The sequence below is a fragment of the Bidens hawaiensis genome, unplaced genomic scaffold, assembly GCF_021521415.1.
Source record: "Bidens hawaiensis isolate Kalapana, Puna unplaced genomic scaffold, B.hawaiensis_p1.1 tig00007800_1, whole genome shotgun sequence".
NCBI classification, from domain to species: domain Eukaryota; kingdom Viridiplantae; phylum Streptophyta; class Magnoliopsida; order Asterales; family Asteraceae; genus Bidens; species Bidens hawaiensis.
Genome location: NW_027491541.1, coordinates 399,430 through 421,345, shown reverse-complemented (window position 1 = coordinate 421,345; position 21,916 = coordinate 399,430). Strand labels below are relative to the sequence as shown.

At 34.5% G+C, this 21,916-nt stretch overlaps 1 pseudogene; it reads right to left on the bottom strand.

Moving 5' to 3' along the window:
- Positions 1-2,810: 2,810 nt before the first annotated feature.
- LOC143636136 (protein ZINC INDUCED FACILITATOR-LIKE 1-like) lies at positions 2,811-21,618 on the bottom strand (annotated as a pseudogene).
- Between the last annotated feature and the right edge of the window lie 298 nt (positions 21,619-21,916).

Genomic DNA, 21,916 nt, shown 5'->3' with positions numbered 1-21,916 from the left:
AACTAACAATAAAACATTTTAATTAATTTATTGTTATTATAAAAATAGTTAATTAATATTCACGTTGACTATAAAAAATTAATTTGAATAATTCAAATTAACTTTAAAATCGGTTTGTTTATAAATTAAGGAAAATCAAAGAATATAAAATTATTTAATGAGATAATTAAATTACAATATTTATGTTAATGATTTACATAAACAATAAGAAAAGTCAAACAAAATAAATGGTATTAATGAGATAATTCATATAATATTTGAACTAACAATAAAAAATTTTAATTAATTTATTATTATTATAAAAATAATTAATTAATATTGACGTTGACTATAAAATAATTAATTTGAAATAATTCAAATTAACTTTAAAATCGGTTTGTTTAAACATCTATAAAATGAAGTTAATGAAGTTATTTAAAACAATAAGGAAAGTCAAATAAAATAAATGGTATTAATGAGATAATTAATAGCAAATAGATTAAAACACACCGGAAAAAAATATAGATCAAACTTATCTCGGATTTCCGATATACAATGGTATTTTATTTTTTATAAACACAATAAGATGAATATACATGAATATTAACAAATTAAAAAAATAAAATATACATCAACATTAAAATTAAAATCTATACATACTATAAACTCATAGTCATTCCGTGAAATTAAATTATATGAGTCGGCAATTACCTGAAATAATAAAAAAAATATTAATATTGATATTATGGATTATTTTAATTATAACTAATAACAGGAAAATTTTAAAGGTGTTAACGAAAAAACGAAATTTAAAGATGTTACCAGAAAAAAAAATTGTATAAGCTGTGACACTCACCGGAAAATGTTACCTGAAATAATAAAAAAGAATATTAATATTGATATACGGATCATGTTACCGGAAATACTTACCGGAAAAACGTAACAATGGATATAAGATTTTGATTAACAAACTAAAATGAAATCCTCAGCAAATTAAACGGGTAAATAACCTGAAATAATGTAAAACAACCATTGTTATAGGTATAAAACATAGCCGGAAAAAATGTAACGGAAAATCTTGCCGGAAATACTTACCGAAAAAACGTAAAACGTTCACATATCACCTTCATGGCCGTTTATGATTTACAACCTAAACTGATTTTAATAAAATCAGTTAACAATAAGAATAAACATAAAAAGGTTAGCAGAAACAACAACCGAAAAAAAATAAGGTTGCCGGAAAAAATAGATAAACCATAGGAAGTTTATTATAAAATACAAACTTACCGGAAAATTGATACAAATATTGAATGATATTCGCCGGAATATATTAATAGGTGAAAGAGAGAAAATGTTGAATATGGTAAAGAATTAAGAAATGTTATGGTTTAAATATAGGTTAGTGGATAAGTTGGCATGCTTAAGAAAGGTAATGGTAACAAGGTAATGATGTGGCATCCTATGTGGATACCCTAGAATGATGACATGTGAAAATTGCTCCTTGCTTTAATAGTATGTATAGATATTTGAATGGCTGAGATTAATTTAATAAATAAAAATTGATGGAAAGGGTATGAATGTAATAACTCACCTTTGTTGACTTTCTCTCTTCACGTGCAAGGCACATGCAATCCACCTCATCATTTTAAAATGTCCATAACTTTTTTATATGACAATATTTTTTTAAAAAAAAGTCACCATAATAATAAGCGTTTTTTATCTTTAATATGAGTATCATATTGTTATTTAAAATAAAAAAAATTAATGGGTTTTTTAATTATGGTTTTTTTGTTATTCATTATGTCATTGTCTAATATATTGTTTCCATTGTGTTTTACATTTCAAGTCATTGTGTTATATATATTCACCATTGTGTCTTACGTCTTAGACCATTTTGTTATACGTATTCACCATTGTGTCTTACGTTTAGGTCATTGTGTTATACATCTTTACCATTGTGTTTTACGTTTCAAGTTATTGTGTAACATGTATTAATCATTGTGTTTTATGTATTAGATAATTTGTTGTAATTTTATCATTATTTTTTCATATTATTATTATAAAATGGTGTTATTAGTATTTAAAAAAACATAATGATGAGTTGAAAGACACAATGACGAAAAAACACAATGATAAGAGAAAAGACACAATGGTGTATATGACACAAAAAATATTACAAGGTCTCAATATTACAAGGTCTCGGGTCCCAGCATACAACAGAAACCGACAAGCTAACAAGATACATCGTAAATAAAATAAACAAATACAAAAGACTATAGAACAAAATGGGGCATAACAATATGTTTGCCTATTTAAGGCTTTTTGATTATTCAATGAAAGTGTCCCAATCATTCTACTACTTCTCTTATTAATTAAATTGATCCAACAAATACAACATTGCCATGCATCTGTTTTGATTTAACATTTTACATTACATTTTTTTGGGGTGTGGGGGAAGAAGAAAAAGAGGATTGAAATTTATTACGGTCTCTAAAACTGATGCTTGTTTTACTTTACGGTAAACACTTTACATATGTATTTCGCATTTGCTACAATTGTTGTTAGTATGCGAAGTAAAGAAGACTCAATAAAATAAAAGAAATGAACCAGGAATAATAGAAGAATACTTTTTTGAGAAAAATGATTTGAGATTTGTACACTTAAAAGATTAAGCCTATGACAAAATGCATAACAAGTTGAGAACCACAACTTAAACATAATTAATATAATACAACACAAAGCTAGAAGACCTGTATGTTTGACTTTATATAAAGTCAGCATAAAAGATGTTATTTTTGGCGATTAGAGCACCCAAAACATACAACCCTTGGATTCCTATAGGAAGACATCTTTTTGTGTATATATATTTTTGGGTTCAACTAGTAATGGTTTGAGATTAAAAATGGCTTAAAAGTCAGTAGAACTCCAATTCCTTCAATCACATTCAGTAAAAAAAATATCATCTGGTCGCCTGAAATTAATAAATTAATAAAATATAAACAAAATTACTTTACATCTAACTTGTTTAATAAACAAGGTGTCTTTGGGTCAATTTGTTAAACCTGTTTGATTAAATTGGTCATGTTTATGTTGACACGTGTAACACATTTACAATTGTTTATACCATGTGTACTAGTCGCCAGCAGTTAACTTGTTTTGATAAGTGGGTTAAACGTGTCGTGTTCATGTTACACTATTTCAACTATATCCTATTAGGGTTGATGTATATGACACAAAAAATAGCATTTTCATGTGAAGAGAATAATAAACCGAGTAAAAAGTACATACCAAGAAGAAATGTAGCATTTTGTCTCTTTTGGGACCATGACAAACTACAAACATAGAAAAGTTAGATATAATTTGATTTGATTTGGGTCTAATTTGATAATACGGTATGTAAATATGAGAGTATTAAATAGATGAGTACTCACAGTGCTCCACCACAAGCTGGACCAATGGCTTTGCAAAACGACTGCAAAGTCATGGCTATACCATTGGCTGCACCTCTTTGATGTGAATCCTGTTATTTATGTATACAATATTAATAACTTATGAGCCTGCAAATGTTTTAAAAATAAAGAAAATAGCTTTGGAAGAACTAATATTACCACAGCTTTATTTTGCAGCAAGAGCGTGCCAGTTATGATGGACACCTTGTAAAAGTGTGAAAGTAAAGTTAAATGGCAACATGATGCATAAAACAATTGATCCATGAAAAACTTACTGATAAAACGTTCTTCACGATCGACGAAACATTTAATGTAAAAGTGAGCATGAAGCCTGATAATAACGCTATGTATGGATACGATGTGAGTAAAGGTATAGACAAAACTATTAGAATTATAAACATTATTAGGATATATTTTATTTGTAACATACTTATTAGTCTTGGGTTAAAATTGTATTTTAGAAGTTAGGTTAATTTGTTGCAGCCGTCAATTATTTTGTAACTGCCATAACGGTTATAGCAACGGTTAACCTTCTTGTTTTGTATAAATACTTGATCGATTCTCTGGTATCAACACCAAGATCGATCCTACGTTAATAATCAGAAAGTTTATATATTATAAATTCTTGTTGTTCATATAAATCGCATATACTGTGCTCTTTGATTTCCAAGAATCTGGTATCAGAGCCACGGTTATCTCCCTATCGAATCAACCCAATATGCACCAAATAAACTCTTTCTCATCATGATGCCTTGCCAACACTGCATTATCGAACAACGTAAGATCAAACACAGAAGGGGCAGAAGGAAGCAACAACGCTGTTATTTCTGCAAAGAACTTGGGCACTTCATCGCCTATTGTCCGATTAAAGAAGATCATAAGGCCAGGGAATTAATAAGTCAATCCTTAGATGTGGGAACCAGAAATCATTCCAACACTAAAAATTATCAGGAAGATTTGTTGGTTGCAGGTTCAGACAAAGGTTTATGGGCAAATATGTGGTACATGAGTTATACTATCAACCATCATAGATCGGGTAATTTATCAATGTCCAGTTTTATCAAAAGTTCTTATGGAATAGAAACATGTATTGAAGGGACATGGAAAATATTTATTAGGGGATTAGGAACGGCAAATGTTTAAGCAAAAAAAGAAACTTTATTTATCCCTAACGTTTTTTATGTTCCTAATGTTGACAAATATATCCTAAGTTATGATAAATTAATCCTTCAAGGGTATGTAGTAAAAGTTGACGGGTTCATTGGTCGTATATTTCAAATATTTAAAGGTCCAAACATTATAAATAGTCCGGATGATATAGAGGATAACCAAGGAAAAAGGCTTGTCTTGAATATAGAAAAGAAAGATAAGATTCAGGATTATGTTGATAAATGCAATAAGGATTATGAAAATTTCTTGAAGTTAGGGAAGGGAAAGTTTGTGAAGAAATATAATGGGAGTTCGTTAGAAAACTATATGGAGAACATAAGTCTTGATTGTGAAAAATTTAATTGAAATGAAGCAATCATACATGCCTTAGAATTTAGAACGTTTGATGATAGTGTTGCCCTCATAAATCTAATCGATGATTCGTAGTTTTTCGTTGAATATAAGGAACTTTTAAGAAACAAGTTCGAAATGATGATACATTGGTTCCTCAATGATCATCTTTCCTTAAATCGGCTAGTGCCACCATACAACAACCAAAACAAAAAGGTGGAGTTATTAGATCTATATATTGTTGTAAAAAGAGAAGGAGGACATGAGAGAGTGGATGAAAAAGGATTGTGGATAATGGTTGCAAAAGATATTGGCTTTCGAGTGGTATGATGGACATGTTATGAAACTAATCTATGCAAAATATTTGGATGTATATGAGTTTGAATGCAGGTCATATACAAACAAAGAAGTAACAGGAAGGAGTCATAAAGAAAATGAAGATGTAAAAAAGCCACAAGCCTGGACAGAAAATTTGGAAAACAAAGACTATAACGGGTCAAATGAATCAGATGCAAATGTTGAGATAGATAGGAGACTAAAGGAATCACATGAATATGCTTTATTCATGGGAAATGATTGGATTGGAGCAAACAATATATTCAAGAAACGAAAGGAAGAACACAAGAAACGTAGAACAAACTTCAATGCTGCAAAGATAGCACTGGATGAAGCATTTCAAAGTCTACCAAAGAATAAGACCTTCCTTAAACCTAATTATGTTTAGGGGAGTGTATTTGAATTATAAACATTATTAAGATATATTTTATTTTAACATACTTATTAATCTAGGGTTAAAATTGTATTTTAGAAGTTAGGTTAATTTATTGCAGCCATCAATTATTTTGTAACTGCCATAACGGTTATAGCAGCAGTTAACCTTCGTGTTGTGTATAAATACTTGATCGATTCTCTGGTATCAACACCAAGATCGATCCTACATTATTAATCATAAAGTTTATATATTATAAATTCTTGTTGTTCATATAAATCGCATATACTGTGCTCTTTGATTTCCAAGAAAAACCTACACGTACCAGAGATAGTTGTGTTAACTTAGTTAATTTGGTGTCTTTTGATTCTGAAAGCTAAACAAACTCTTCTTTTAAAAACTATGTATATGTATTTTACCTTTTCACAAAACTAAAATTGAATCACAAAGTACAATTATTATCATATGTTAAGAAGAATTTGTGAACAAGCGGTTTTAACTTTTAAAATCAAAGGAAAGACATCTAAGGAAAACTGCATACTCCTGAGATACGAGCTACATCGATGGGTCCACATATCTCTTGTGCAACGGGATACATTGAAGTTTGGAAAATAAGAAGGCCCACCCCTAAAAATAAGACTTATGTGATTAATATAAACCGTAAAATCATAAATTAAGGTTTAAAACTTTATATTTAGATCTAATGCAACTTCAAAACTTAACCTGAGATAGACAGAACTGTGCCAACATCTTCAGTAGTATAGTTGAGCCCCCCCTAAACTCTTAGGGCTCACATCCCATAAAGAGAAAACCTGTTAAACAAGAAAAACCGACACCATTTATAAATGTTTGATCATTAAGAACAGAGTTGCAATTAACATACAGATTTTAGATCACCTCTGTGTAAGCCAAGTCATGAAGCGAAAAATTGCCATATATAATGACATAAGACATTAATGGCTAGTTTTTTAGGAGGCTTATAAAAGACGAATCATTGTTTTCAATTGTATTTTCCTCGGCATCAAAATCACATAAAGTAGACTCCAATGTTAGGGGTAATAAGAGAAGAACAAGAGAGATTTTGTGACAATTTTCTGGTTTATATTGAATTTCAAAAAAACTAGTTACAAAGAGGAAATGAAAGTACTGTGAATGAAAAAGTGATGATAAAAAACAAACTAGCCTATCACTTAAATAGATAAAAAAAAACTGTAAACAACCCACGTAGCATAGCATGAACTCCATGTTCTCCATTTACTCTTTCAAGTAACTTCCAACTACTTATCCCACTTTTTCGTACAACTTGTTTCCTAAGTCAACATTAATTTAACATTTTCCCCCCTAATGTTGACCTGGATCTTCATCCTCATCCATACCCAACAAAGCTCTCATTTCACAAAACTTGACCCGACCCAATGCTTTGGTCAGTATATCAGCCTTCTGCAGATTCCCGCTCACATGTTCCACATGTACCTGCCCTCGTTCTACACATTCACGTATGTAATGGTACTTTGTGTCTATATGTTTACTACGCCCATGCAAAACAGGGTTTTTCATAAGAGAGATGGCCGACTCGTTAACAACTAACAGTTGACAACTTCAGGTTGATTACCCTTTAAATCTCCGACCAAATTTCTTAACCAAATGGCTTGACACGCTGCAGAAGTGGCAGCCATAAATTCTGCCTCACAAGAAGATAAGGCTACAGTTCGCTATTTCTGAGATGACCAAGTTATTAGATTACCTGAGTAATAGAACACCATACCACTTGTGCTTCTTCGATCATCCAAATCGGTTCCATTGCTACTGTCACAATAGCCCACAAGTTTTCCATCTCCACCTCTTATATACTTCAGCCCGTAATTAACAGTACCTTTCACGTACCTCAGAATCTGTTTGACTGCTGCAAGATGGCTTTCCTTTGGCTTCTCCATGTACCTACTGACCGCTCCAATCGGGAACCCGAGATCCGGCCTGGTGTGGATCAGATAACGAAGACTACCAATGAGGCTCCTGTATTCAGTTGGGTACACATCTTTCCCGTCTTCATCTTTCGCCAAACTTATCTTGTACTCCATTGGCATTTTTGCCGGATTACAACCCCACATACCAGCCATCTGTAGGATCCGTTTGGCCTAACCAGACTGCTTTATCGAAATGCCATCCTCTTTCTGATCTACTTCAATACCTAGGTAGTAAGACAATCTACCCAAGCCACTCATATCAAACACCGTTTTCATTTTTTTCTTGAAATCATTGATCTTCTTCTCATCTGTTCCGGTCACAATTAGATCGTCGACGTAAACACCTACAATGAGAGTACACCTGTCAAAACCCATTTCTTTCAATACTTCATCCAACCGAACATTCCAAGCTCTCGGCGCTTGTCAAAGCCCAAACAACGCCTTTTTCAACTTATACACCATATTCTCCTTATTCCGGATCACAAACCCATCTGGCTGTCTCACATAAACTTCCTCATTTAGAACACCGTTTAGAAAGGTCGATTTGACATCTAGGTGATGAACAAAACAACCTTCCTTTGCTGCCATAGCCAGGAGTAAACGAATTGTTTCCATTCGCGCCACCGGTGCGTATACCTCATCAAAGTCGATTCCTTTCTTTTGCACGTACCCCTTTGCAACTAACCAAGCCTTGTGCTTGAGCACCTTACACTTTGCATCCTTTTTCAGCTTGAATACCCAATTTAGCCCAATTTTCTTGTGCCCGATGGCAATTCGACTAAGGACCAAGTTTCGTTTTGTTGATTGAATTCAACTCAGTCTTCATGGCATCCAACCAATCTTGTTTTTTAGTGGCTTCTTTATACGTGGTTGGTTCACCATCAACCAACAACAATTGAACAAGATTATCTTCTATAGGCTTGGTTTCTTCATATAAATCATTCAACGATCGAAACCCCCGAAGCGGTGTATGATCATAGGATGATCGTTCCACCGGGATGGTGTTGCTAGGGTTCGATGTTGAAAGAGACGGACTAATCTGTTCATCTAGAGAATCAATGAGATGTGAGGGTGCAACATCATTACCTTCATTGTTATCATCGATTTTTTAAAATAACCTAAGTCATCAGTTGTTGCCTGGGCTTGTATGTTGACTTGAGCTACATTTGGCCCAATCTGCTCACTTTGGGCTTCAGTCCAAACCCATTGTCTCTTTTCATCAAATTTTACATCCCGTGACACACAAATTTTTCGTTTGTTAGGGTTGTACAAGCGATAAGCTTTACTCCCTTCCTCAACACCTAGATACACCATGGGAATACACCTGTCATCCAACTTTGAAGTTTGGTCAGAAGGTTTCTTTACGAACGCCACACAACTAAACACTTTCAGATGATGAAGTGTTGGTTTTCTTCCCTTCCAACCTTCATATGGGGTCATACTTTTCACTGAATTTGTAGACATCCGATTAAGTAGATAAACGACATGTCACACCGCTTCCCCATAACACTTTCGGTATGCCTTCAATCGCCCGATCGCTTCCTCGAACAACATCGAATCTATATCCGAACACTGTTCTATGGATGCAACCGATTGAAAATACTTCTCCAAAACCGAATCAAACAACTTTCTAACCAACACGTCTTCTTCAAGAGTCTCCCCAAGGCTACTGTACCTTGAGATCATCCCACTCAACTTCCCGGCGAACGCATCCATACTCTCTTCGTCCTTCATCTTTAACGAATCAAACTCCCTCTTGAGAGTATGTAACCGTGCTCGCTGCACTCTTTCGGCACCCAAGTACCGGGTTTTTAACGAGTCCCGGATTTCCTTTGCTGTCTTTTTCTTTGCCACCTGCAACAAGACATCCTCCGGGATCGCTTGAAAAACGAAGGCACGAGCGGTTTTATTCTTCTTTTCGTCATCTACTGTATCGACCGATGGCTCAATGGATTCCCACAGTCCTTGGGCATCCATCACAGCCTCCATCTTGATCGCCCATGTGGTGTAATTGCTCGCCGTTAACGTTGGGATTTGAAGGGATACAGAACTGGTTTCTTTGGGGGGTGTTGAGGTTGTAGCGACGGCTGACATGTTGTTGAATCTGAGATATTTTGGCACACACGAACCTTGAACGCTCTGATACCAAATTTAGGGGTAATCAGAGAAGAACAAGAGAGATTTTGGGACAATTTTCTGGTTTATATTGAATTTCAAAAACAACTAGTTACAAAGAGGAAATGAAAGTACTGTGAATGAAAAAGTGATGATAGAAAACAAACTAGCCTATCACTTAAATAGATAAAAAAAAACAAATTGTAAACAACCCACGTAGCATAGCATGAACTCCATGTTCTCCATTTACTCTTTCAAGTAACTTCCAACTACTTCTCCCACTTTCTCGTACAACTTGTTTCCTAAGTCAACATTAATTTAACATCCAAGTCATTCTATAAAAGTGTAATGTTTCCTGCAGTTTAAATTAAATTATAAAAAGTTCATGTTAAGAATTAAGGAAATGGTAATTAGGAAATTGTACGGGAAGCCAAAATGCACCGATGGTCACAAAAAGTGCAAAAATGGAGATACAAAGGCAAGGCAACAAATATGGAAATCTGCATCACAAGTCATAAGTAAATTGAATAAATAACTATAATATTTGGAAATAGTGTCTTACTGTCAAGGAATCAAGAAGCAAGCAAAACGGTAACTTTACCTCCCAAATAAAGAATCCGGAGATTCTAGACTTGGAAAATTCTCTGCAAGGCTAAATATATAACAACACGAAAAGAATAAAAACATTAAAAGGCAATACTGATTATTATATTTACCCAAAAAACATATTATGTATGACATATACAAAAACTGTCCAAGGAAACCACCCAATGCTGGGCCAATGATTAATCCTATGCCCCATGATGTACTAACCTAAAGCAAGTGACACATGTTGGTATAAATCAAGATTGAAATACAATCGTGAATTGAATTAACATTATTGAATGCGTTCTTGTTGTGTTTACAACTATAACATGTCGATACACATATACTCACCAATCATTCTGAAATCAAGAGTAACTGCCTAAACCTATGCTAATGGATAATTGCGTAGTCTTGTTACATAACAAAAATTAATATTACTAATAATACTTATACGTACGTTCAAAATGATGTTTCATATATAGCATCAAATATGCGTTTCTGCTGAAGATATGTCAACGGATATCCAAGAGAGATTTGATAAAGAGAGTGCACCAAGAGCATATGAGTTGAAGCAAGCCAACAGCACAACTCAACAAAACCGTGTTTCGATTTCAGCCTATTACACCAAGGTCCGCTCAGTATGGGATGAAGTAGATTCTATGCTTCCCATACCACTATGCACTTGCAGTGCTTGTACCTACGGTCTTGGGCAGAAATTAAGTGACTTGAAGGACAAAGAGAGGTTGTATGAGTTCCTAATGGAGCTTGATAATGACTATTCGATAATAAGCGCTTAGATTCTCGCCACGAAACCCATACCTTCATTAGGAACTGCCTACCACCTTGTTGCAGAAGACGAGCAACAAAGTTTCATCACAACCATAAAGAAGACAATTGTCAATCTAACAGCCTTACAAGCATATGTTTCTGGGAAGCGTGATAAGAGCCATAAAAAAATAAGGTTGTACAGAAAGACTCTAAACAGACAGTTAGCGATCAGATTAAGCATTGCACATTTTGTGGTAGAGATGGGCACTACCAGAGACAGATGTTTCAAACGTATCAGTTTTCCAGAATGATGGCCTGGCAAAAGAGAGCAACGTGAATAAAATAAACCGAAGGCGGCGATGGTTGAAGCCGAACCAAGCCAGGTGCTAGGCCTAAACACCGATCACTATGAACAATTCACATATAAAATGCTTTTCTGGGAACAAAGAAATGGCGGGTAATGACTCGCTTTCTAAGGCTAATTAATGTAACAGCTGTAGTTGATAAAGGTGGGAAATGGATAATTGATTAAGGTGCCACTGATCTCATAAAACTTATAATGAGCAAGTTTTATATAACAAGACGAAATCCAACATTAAACCACCGTCACAATTCTTACCAAGGATTCGATAGCAGTTGAAGGAATAGGTGATTGTACCTTTCCAAATCAAACTAGGATTAGATGGCTCCTACATGTCTAAATTTCAAACGCTAACTTGTTATCTGTTAGCAAATTATCCTAAGATCTCCTGTGTTAATAACTATTTTCCTGATTTTGTACGTTCATCCAGGATTTACGTGTGAGGACATTTGATTGGAACGGGTAGACACAAAGTTGGTTTATATGAGACGAAGACGAAGAGCAATAAGAGGAAAGCAAGAGTCTAATAGACACATGGCATAAAAGATGTGCGCACGCTTCAGATGATAAACTCTCACATGTTTTTCTAAAGAATTTTTCTTTTAAAACCAAAAACTCTTTTTGTTATGTGTGTTAAAGCCAAACATACAAGATTTAATAGCGGAAGCCGTAATCATCGTTAACATCATTAGTGAATTCGTGTTGTTCATGTTGTATGTGTGTGTAAACAAACAAAGCATGCAATCGAATTCTTGTATGAACGAATGGATATTTTATTGAATATCTTGGTGAATGATACATTAGTACAATAGACATATTTATACACAAGCAAAATGGCGGTTAACCGTTTATAAGGGTTATACAGCCAGCCGCCATATTCTATCTATCTATCTAATAATAACAATTATAACATAATAACAATATAACATAAGTATAATACTAAGTTTAATTTATCATCTAATACTATCCCCTAAATTAAACTATCTTCGTTAGTCTTTGGCAGATTCCTTTTATGCTTCATATAGGGCTTCTTTGCTTCTTTAAAATTAAGTCTTGTCTCCTTTTGGCTTAATCCATAAATGTTGCATAGTCCTCAAAAACTTTGTTTCTTGCAGTAGTGTGATTTCCATCCAACCTTTTGCTTGAAATAATGGATGCATGATCCTTTTCCATAAGTTTGTAGATCTTGATTAAGTACCCTCGTATTCGACATTGTTGTTCTTCCCATGTGTTTATTTTAATGATGACCACCTTATAACCTTCGTCTTTATATATGGTCTCACATTGAATAAAAACATTCATTGTATCCCATATAGAAGCGATAACTTCATCCTTAAATTTGATAAGACGTATTATGAATTGTATGCCCCGGTTTTCGATAACAAAAATGTCTTTGTGGTTCCACTGTTTCTTGGTCGATTCTTGATCTTCTTGATTTCCGGAAATTTTCGTAACCAGGATCACTAAATTTCCTTTTTGTCACAAAGTGTCTTCCTTTTGTCACTTTAGCCTTTAATCTTTTGTCGCTAAAGTTTGTCACAAAATCTGATTTTGTTTTTCTTTTCTGTCGATGCAATGTTTCTTTTTCAATTGGTTGTAGTCTATCCTTTATATGAATTTCCATATCTTCTTTGAAGAACAAAGCATCGCGATTCTTATCGTTTGATTCCTTTATCGTTGTCAGTGACCGGTTGCGTTGGTCCCTTGATTTCTTTAGGCATGCAATACTCCGTGCATGATAATCTTTTTGTTCTTCGTCATCGCTGCATGTTCTTTTCTGGTGTCGTTGATAACCCACCAATTTCTCTTTCGATTCCGTATTCATATCGTCGTTTTGATCATCATAATCATCCTTGCTTTTGTCACATTCTATTATCTTTAACTCATCAATCCGTCCAGGTTCAGATGTTTCACCGTCGGAATGTTCCATTATCATTAATTCCTTTTCCAATTCTAAGATTGCAATTTCTTGTCTCAATTTTGCAATCGCGCGTGATCGCGGGGTTATACGATCGGGATCATTGTTGATTTCTCGCCCGTATTCGTATCCGCGTTTTACCGTCTTCATTCTTTTCTTCCCAAGATCATGTAAATTTGATCTTTTCTGTTCAATTTCCGACCGTGGCTCTGATACCACTTTAATAGCGGAAGCCGTAATCATCGTTAACATCATTAGTGAATTCGTGTTGTTCATGTTGTATGTGTGTGTAAACAAACAAAGCATGCAATCGAATTCTTATATGAACGAATGGATATTTTATTGAATATCTTGGTGAATGATACATTAGTACAATAGACATATTTATACACAAGCAAAATGGCGGTTAACCGTTTATAACGGTTATACAGCCAACCGCCATATTCTATCTATCTATCTAATAATAACATAATAACAATATAACATAAGTATAATACTAAGTTTAATTTATCATCTAAAAAGATTATGATTTCTTGTTAGTATTACTAAAAATTTTGTTATTGTTTTGAGTTATTGCAATCCAATGTTTTAGGAAAATACTAACACCTTCCTATTCATGCGGGGGTACTAATTTCTAACAATGGTGGATGAGTTTAGTAAGGGGTTTTGGTTTTTCTAACATCCAACCCCTATCACAAATATTGTTTGCTTTGCAACGGTGGACAACATCCAGGAAATCACGCATTTGTTTTTTTGGTTGCTACGGTAGAAACTTCCCGATAGGTCAATCATTCTGGTACTGCTCCACCTTAGCACACTTAACCATGGTCTATAAAGTTTCATGTGCTTCATAGCCAGCTAACCCAAAATGCATCGATGATTTAAGAGACATGACATTCGTTATGAATCAAGAATCTCTTTTTTCTACGACTGATGTCACGGACCTCATCACAAAGAAGGTTAATCAAATTAAATGAATGTACCGTTCAAACGACAGCCATTCAACATTCGCCAGTTGAAATGGCAAAACTCTAATTTAAATTATTAAATTTTTACCTGTTTTTTATTACTAATAAATTAAAATTTTTAAAATATGTTTACCTATAGTGGGTGTTCTCTAGTACTCAAGGAATGGAGATGAGAGGACGGCCTAGTGATACGTTAGTAATCCAAATTAGTCAATAACAAAACAAGAAATTAATATGATTTTTATTCTCAATAATAAAGAACAAGTTTATAAAAAAGTATATGTATATTTTAGTATTTATTAAAATATTTTTAAAATTAATATTTGCCATTTGAAATGGCTAGAGTGAATAGTGTGTGGTCAAAAGATTGTATAAAAAAATGTGCCAGTCATCAAATCAGCCAAGGTAGTGTTCACTCTTGCCAGTTCAAACGGCGAATGTCGTAAACTATTAGCACTTGTCATTTCAAATGACGCATGTCTGCAAAGGTTTGAAAACACCATAGGAGTAGGCTATGTCGGTCCGTCGGTCAAACCAGCGAAAGAGAAAGTAGTGGAATCCATCATTTGAAATGGCGGGACACCATATGAGAGTTTCCTATTTAAACTTTTTTTCTCAAATTGAACAAATAAATGACCACAATGGGCAAGGGTGTTCGACGAGCTAATTAGGCCTAGTATCTTTATGATCTAACATCCCTTACAAGATCAAACTCACATTGGGCCGAACAATACTGATTGTTCGCTAGTTTATGAGGATGAGTTGTCTTCTTTCAATAAAAGGAAACATGTTGTGGGACTTGAAATTCCAAATCAACAAACTGGTCACTACAAAATATTAACCGAAAATGTTGAAGTAGAAGAGCAAGTGGAGACAGAAACTAATTACTTTGAAACAAATGAGCTAATTAGATAAAAGAGAACCAAGGTTCGACCCAAACTTGTGGATGATTATGTGATAAAGCTCCCTCGTCAATAGACCATGCTATCCCCGCACTACAAAAAATTGACCTAAGGCAACCTTTATATCACAAAAAAAAGGGTTGCACTTGAAAGAAACAGTTGCATTATCTAACAAAAAGGTTGCACTAGGTCTAATGCAACTTTTTTTGTGAAATAAAGGTTGCCATAGACCAATTTTTTTGTAGTGCCGCTTACAATCCATAGTCCTCAACTATATATTCTATGGCTAAGTGTATGTTTCTAATGATAGTTTTCTGAAACTCACAAAACTTTTGTAGGATGGCCATCTCTTCAAATTATGAACCCGAGTTATTTAGCCAAGCTATGAAGTGTGAAAAAGTGGAAGGAGGCAACGAAGAAGAAATCGAAGCCCTCGAAGAAATGGAACGTCGTACTTTGAAGAATTACCAAACGGGAAATGTGCTATTGACTCAAATTTGGTTTCAAAGACAAAATACAAACCCAATGGCGAGATTGAACGTTACAATGCTCGACTCGTTGTAAAGGGTTGCACGAGAATAGAAGGTATCGACTTTCATGGTACCTTTGCACTGATAACTAAGCCCGTCACTTTTAAAACCTTGATTGTAGTAGCAATGAAAAGGAGTGGTTTATTCAACAACTTGACGTTAGTAATACCTTTTCTACATGGAAACTTAGAAGAAGAGGTTCACATGAAGATTACCCAAGATTTTTTCACAACAAATGAATCGAGAGTATGTAAACTAAAGAAGTTGACATGTAGTCTAATGCTAGCCCCCAAGAATTAGTACCAAAGATTCATTGTTTCTCTTGTCAACATTGGTTTCAAACAATCCAATGTAGATCATTCGCTATTCAAATACATGAAATGTGACACCTTTGTTGCAGCTCTCATATATGTTGATGACCGTGTGATCATCACCTGGAATGATCACAAAAAAAAATATAATACACTAAAGTATTTTTGGGAATTGAAGTTGCTCGAACAAAAGATGGCTTAGTAATAAGTCAAAAGAAAATATACTCTTTAACATTTTAGTAGATTGCGGTATGCTTGGCTGTAGATGTAACAATCCAAAATGTGTGATTGAGAATGTGAACCATGGGAAAGTGAGTTTGTCTCACATTGGTGAAATGGAAAATGACTTGTTCCACATTGATAGAATGATTAACTTGTGAGCTCTTTATTGGGAGGACGGCTCACAAGAAGATATTCTTTTATAGCAAGACACATTCAATGGCATTAACGAGAGTGAGGAGCACCGACGCGCATGGGCACGGGCACGAGCGATGTGCGCAATGTGGCGCTTTGATGGCACAATTTGCATTTCGCATCACCAAGAGCCACTTGAGAACAACCTTAGTATTTTTGCGGAGTGGGACCAGGTCATGACAAGTGTCAAGCCAATTGGTAAGTCAATTATGTCGCGCTACGCGATGGATAAATACAAAGCTCTTTGCGATACACGAAGGCAGTCTTCGCGCTATGCGACGGTTACTCAATTGACCCATCGCGCTACATGACGTGCTGGCTATGCATCTGTGACATGTTGCATGCCACGTTTCAAGCCGCGTGGCATAGCTAAGGCTGACTCGGCAAGGTTATAAAGCCATCGCTATGCAATGGCCTCCTTTTTAGGTTGTCGCGATACGCGACTAATCCCTCGGTCAGCTATAAAAAGGAGGTAATCAGGGCATTGTTTCGTCGCTCATTCCTTACACTCTATCTCTTTTTCTCTTATATAGTGTGGGTATAATACCACTAGTAGCTGTAATGATACCATGCCCGATTGATCGAGACTTTGATACATGAATCCAAATCTCTACCTAAACAAGGTTAGACTTTGTTACATCGTGTAAAGTTTTCAATCTCGTGATTAAGCATTTCAGTTTATATTGATAAGTACTACAATATATTAAATTAGGTGCTTAACACCAGGAAACTCGTAATTTGTAAACTTATAAGCTGAGATATTCAATTTTTTGTACAACTCACAATTTTGTGAGATGACAATTTTCCAAACCTATGATTGAGATTTTTAAACCCCTATAACTCATGATAGAGTATAACAGTCCAAATGTTTTCAAAATTTTGCAAATGGTTTTCATCATTACAGTGATTAAAATATTGTAGAATCAATGGGTGGTTACTACTGGTATTGTGTGGTTTTGTATACAATTTTTACTTATTCGTTACTTATTGGACAAAGAGTTAGCCAATAAGTAATATGACCATAGTCACATACTGTCGAGTGACAAGTACCCTTTTGGTTATTTGTAAGTAAGAAAATGTAATAACATCTGTTGTATTGTAAAAATGTTTCACTTTCAAGTGAATGTACTCACTGGCATTTCCCGTGCATCAAATACTTTTTAAACGTGTTTCAGATGACTTGTTGTGAAAGAAACATGAACGGTGCCACACGGCACCTCACCTTAAATAAGTGGTTTGTCACCAGAGTAAAGAAATATGTTTTGTAAATTGGGGTTTATCCCTATAAAACATATGCTTGTATAAAAATGGCTATTTGATGTATATGAATTTATACATCTTTTCAGCACTAAATTATCCCTATATAAGCGTAATATCGGCAAATATATTAGAATAAATAACCACTAATGTTTATGATTTCTATCTACAGGTAAATACAGCCCTAATGAATAAAAGGAGCTGATATACGAAGAAAAATGGAGATAAATGATGAAAAAGACTCAACACGCCACATGGTGAATCAAGACATGGCCATGCCTAGAGCATATGAAGTAAAGACAAAAATCAAGAAGCCAAAACATGGTCATGTTAACCTAGTGACACCCATTTTATCAAGAACAAGAGAAAAAGACAAAATAGAATATTCTGAAGTAAAACACGGCCATGCCTTCCCAAAACACCGCCATGCCTTCATTACAAGAGAAAATAACAAAATTGGATGAAATTTGGACTGTTGTGGACTCAACACGGTTGTGCCTTTCTTAACATAGTCGTGTTAACCCATGTTGTACGAACTGATGATGAATTATTTAGTGGAGCAGGACAAAAAAAAGTCACCACGCCCTTGTTATGCTCAACACGGTCGTTCTAAGGACACCAGGACAGCCTACAAATTGAATGTTCATCTCCTTCGTTCAATACACCTTTCTGCCTCATTAACTCCACTTCAACCACCTCTTTTCACCGCCATTAATAAGGAAATTAATCTCATCCATCCAACCCTTGAATATTAAGAAGATTAAGCTCTTAGAAGAAGTCATTAACATCAAAGATTAGTCACCCAAGTTGGTTAGGTTGTTTCAATTTGATCATGTTTGTATCTATTACTTTGATTATTAACATTATGTTTATTATTGGCTAAACTTTCATAGTATCATCTTGGTTATTAATGAATCTTTAGTAAAGTTCAATAATCATAGTTAACATGTGATCGGTTTTAATTTGTAATGGTTATGTAACAACCACCACTTGATGAAAAATGTTAAAATACTCTTAAAAGATACCCCAAGTGCCAAACTTGACGATAAGCAGAGAAACTGTTAGTCTTGCGAAGCCTTGGTGAACCCTAAAATAGACACCAAGTACTGAACTTGACGATAATCCGGGAACTGCCACTCTTGTAAGGGCTTGGTTGTTAAATTAAGAATCTTTAAATGAGCCGCCAAGTTACAAGGTTGAGGTTAAGTCGAGAAATCACCATTCTTGTAAGGGCTTGGTCGGGAAAAAAACATGAATCATAATATTGACATGGACCAAGTGGAATATTTGTAGTAGTTAGTCATTTTAAATGGGACTTATCAACAATGTTTGTGGAGAGGGATTGTTGATATTCACCCACTTAATTCGGTTAATTACTCGTTGAATGAGTGTGCAACATAACCTATTTTAACACCTCTTGGATGGTTATTACATGAGTTCTATAATTGTCCAAGAGTTGTGTGGATTAAGATTTGGTAATTCAAGGTTAATCCATTACAACTTAACTAATATTAATTGATATTTTAAGTATAATACAAAGTTTATTTTCACTAAAGTATCAATGACAATTCACTTAGTAATTTAAGGGATTGTCTCATCTTTAAAGTGAGTTATCTTATTAATATTTATCATAAACCACGCACTTACATAAAATGATGTTTTAGTGGAGGTCATGAAGTTATGCTTATCTCTTTCTTTAATTATCAAGGAATAACATGACTTAGGAATAAGGTGTTATTCCCACATTTAATCACTATAGCACGCTAGTATCACATGTTTACTAATTCATTTTTAAAGTGAAGTTAAGAAGAGTTTAAACCAAGATAATACACTTTAATATTTGATCTTTTGTCTAAAAATATAAAGCCCAAAAATATTGTCTTTTAATTTATGTTTTTAATTTCTGCCTAAACTTGCATATCAAAACCAATACTATTATGATATTCACTTCCGGTTGGAATACAACGATTTAGTAGTAAAAATCAAACAAGTGTGTCCATGGATCGATACTTGGTTCTAGCCTATACTTTATTACATACACAATAGGTATACTTGCCTATTTATGTGTGGTTTAGTTAAGATAATAATCATTTAATAAATTTAAAACTAGACATTGTGTGAACAAAGCTTTGAAAAACTTAACACTTTTTCTACTATATCCGCATTGCATCAGTATTATCCCCAGTTTATGAAAAAAGAATCACAATCTTTTTACACTCTGGTAATTTTTCTAAACTACGGTCCTAATGAATTTTTCCGCTGCCAAATAATTTAATCAACATCGATACCACAGCTCACATTCGTGGCCCTGCCCGGGAAGATGATTAAGAAACTCATGTTGATGCGCACAAGTTTCGAAGGTTGATAGGTAGACTTCTCTACCGTTTTTTTAACGAAGGAGAATCTCTGTGCGAACCTACCCTTTCCGGAGCTACGTTCAAGGTCGACTCCTCGACCGCTATGAGACCATACCCTGCTGATGTGCGGAAACCAGATGGAATCCATAAACCCTCGCCCAACGGCGGGTTCAAACGGAACTAAAACCCTAATTCGTTCATTCACCTAGATGCCCATGGAAATGGCTCAAGTGGGAATCAAATATGTGTCTCCAATCTCAATCAACCGCGAGACCCAGTTGCTTTTCCGGAGGGTTTGGCGAGGGTGTGCAAACCATCTTACCATTAGAACCACACAAGACTTGATATCTCTTATTCTGTGAACATCTTGAGTCAACTCGTTATTGACTCGAGACAGACACACGTGGATGTTGCCACTCATGTTCCGAGATACCTTAAAACGTTATCAATGAATCCTTCTTTCTATGGAAGAAGGAACGAACTTTACTATCTATTGTAACTTAGGTTGGCTTGGTTGTCCTCTTATTAGGCGGTCAAGAACCGGCTACTTACTCGTGTTGGGTGGTGTGCCGGTTTCATGGTAACTAAAGAAACAATCAGTCATTTCTCGCTCATCATCGGAAGCTGAATATTATGCCATGGCGATCAGCGTGAGTGAAATCTTATTAACGAGATGGCTCATAACAGAATTTGGGTCTCCTGATTTGCGGCACCTCTTTCTTGTGATATTCTTGCACCCATCATATTGACAACCTTTGTTTGCATGAAGGGACAACATGTTATTTTGTTAGAGAAAGGGTGAAGCCAATAGTAGTGTGGCTCATTCACATTGACACATAATTACATATTGCTAATTTATTGACTACACCCCTTGGTGCGTTACAATTTTATAACCTTCTTGACAAGCTAGGCATTTGTAACTACCTACATGAGTACTAGAGGGAGTATTGGATATTATTTTTGGATCACGTTTACTTCCTTAGCTCATTGTAAACATCATAGTTTTTTACCATTCTATCGTTATATATCCTTTTAATCCTAAAATATCAAAATTATCAATATTACGAAATATCAAAATAAAAAGGAGTCGTTGCTTACTGCCGATAATCCTAAAGCTTGATGTTCTTCCGGGAAAATTTCACATGCATACGCCTGTTTGCCAACATGTAAGGGAACAAATCAGATACTAAAATCTAAACATATATACTACAAAATGTAAGATAAGGAATGCACCTTTATCGTTCCGAGTAACCCACTTAAAATGCCAAGAAGAAACCTTGTAACAATAGCCATCCAATAGTTGACACTAATACCGAAAAGTGTGTTGAAAATAACCCTGAAAGAATATGAATATTTAGGAGGACAAAAGGTTGAGATGCACAAAGTGGTTTCAAACAGCTACAAGTGAAAGTAGTTACTCACACCGATGATGTGCTTTCAAGAATAATTGGTTTTCGACCATATCGATCAGCCACTACTCCCAGAAGATGGATGTCAGTGCCCTTCCAACCATATATGCCGACCCTTCATAAATTGTAACTATTATATACTATACATATTACGGGTAAAGTTAAAATACAAACGACAACAAAAATGAGAAGGGTGAGAAGAAATCTAGTTCATTGGTCTTACTAGATTAGTATTCGTGTTACACACGATGGAAAATATTTAAAAACATAATATATATATATATATATATATATAACATCACATAAATATAAATTTAATGAAATGCAAATGTTATACGTATAAATACATGATAATTTTACATGAATTATAAGACATCATAACTTATATAAATCAAATACAAAGACTAACAAAGATAAATG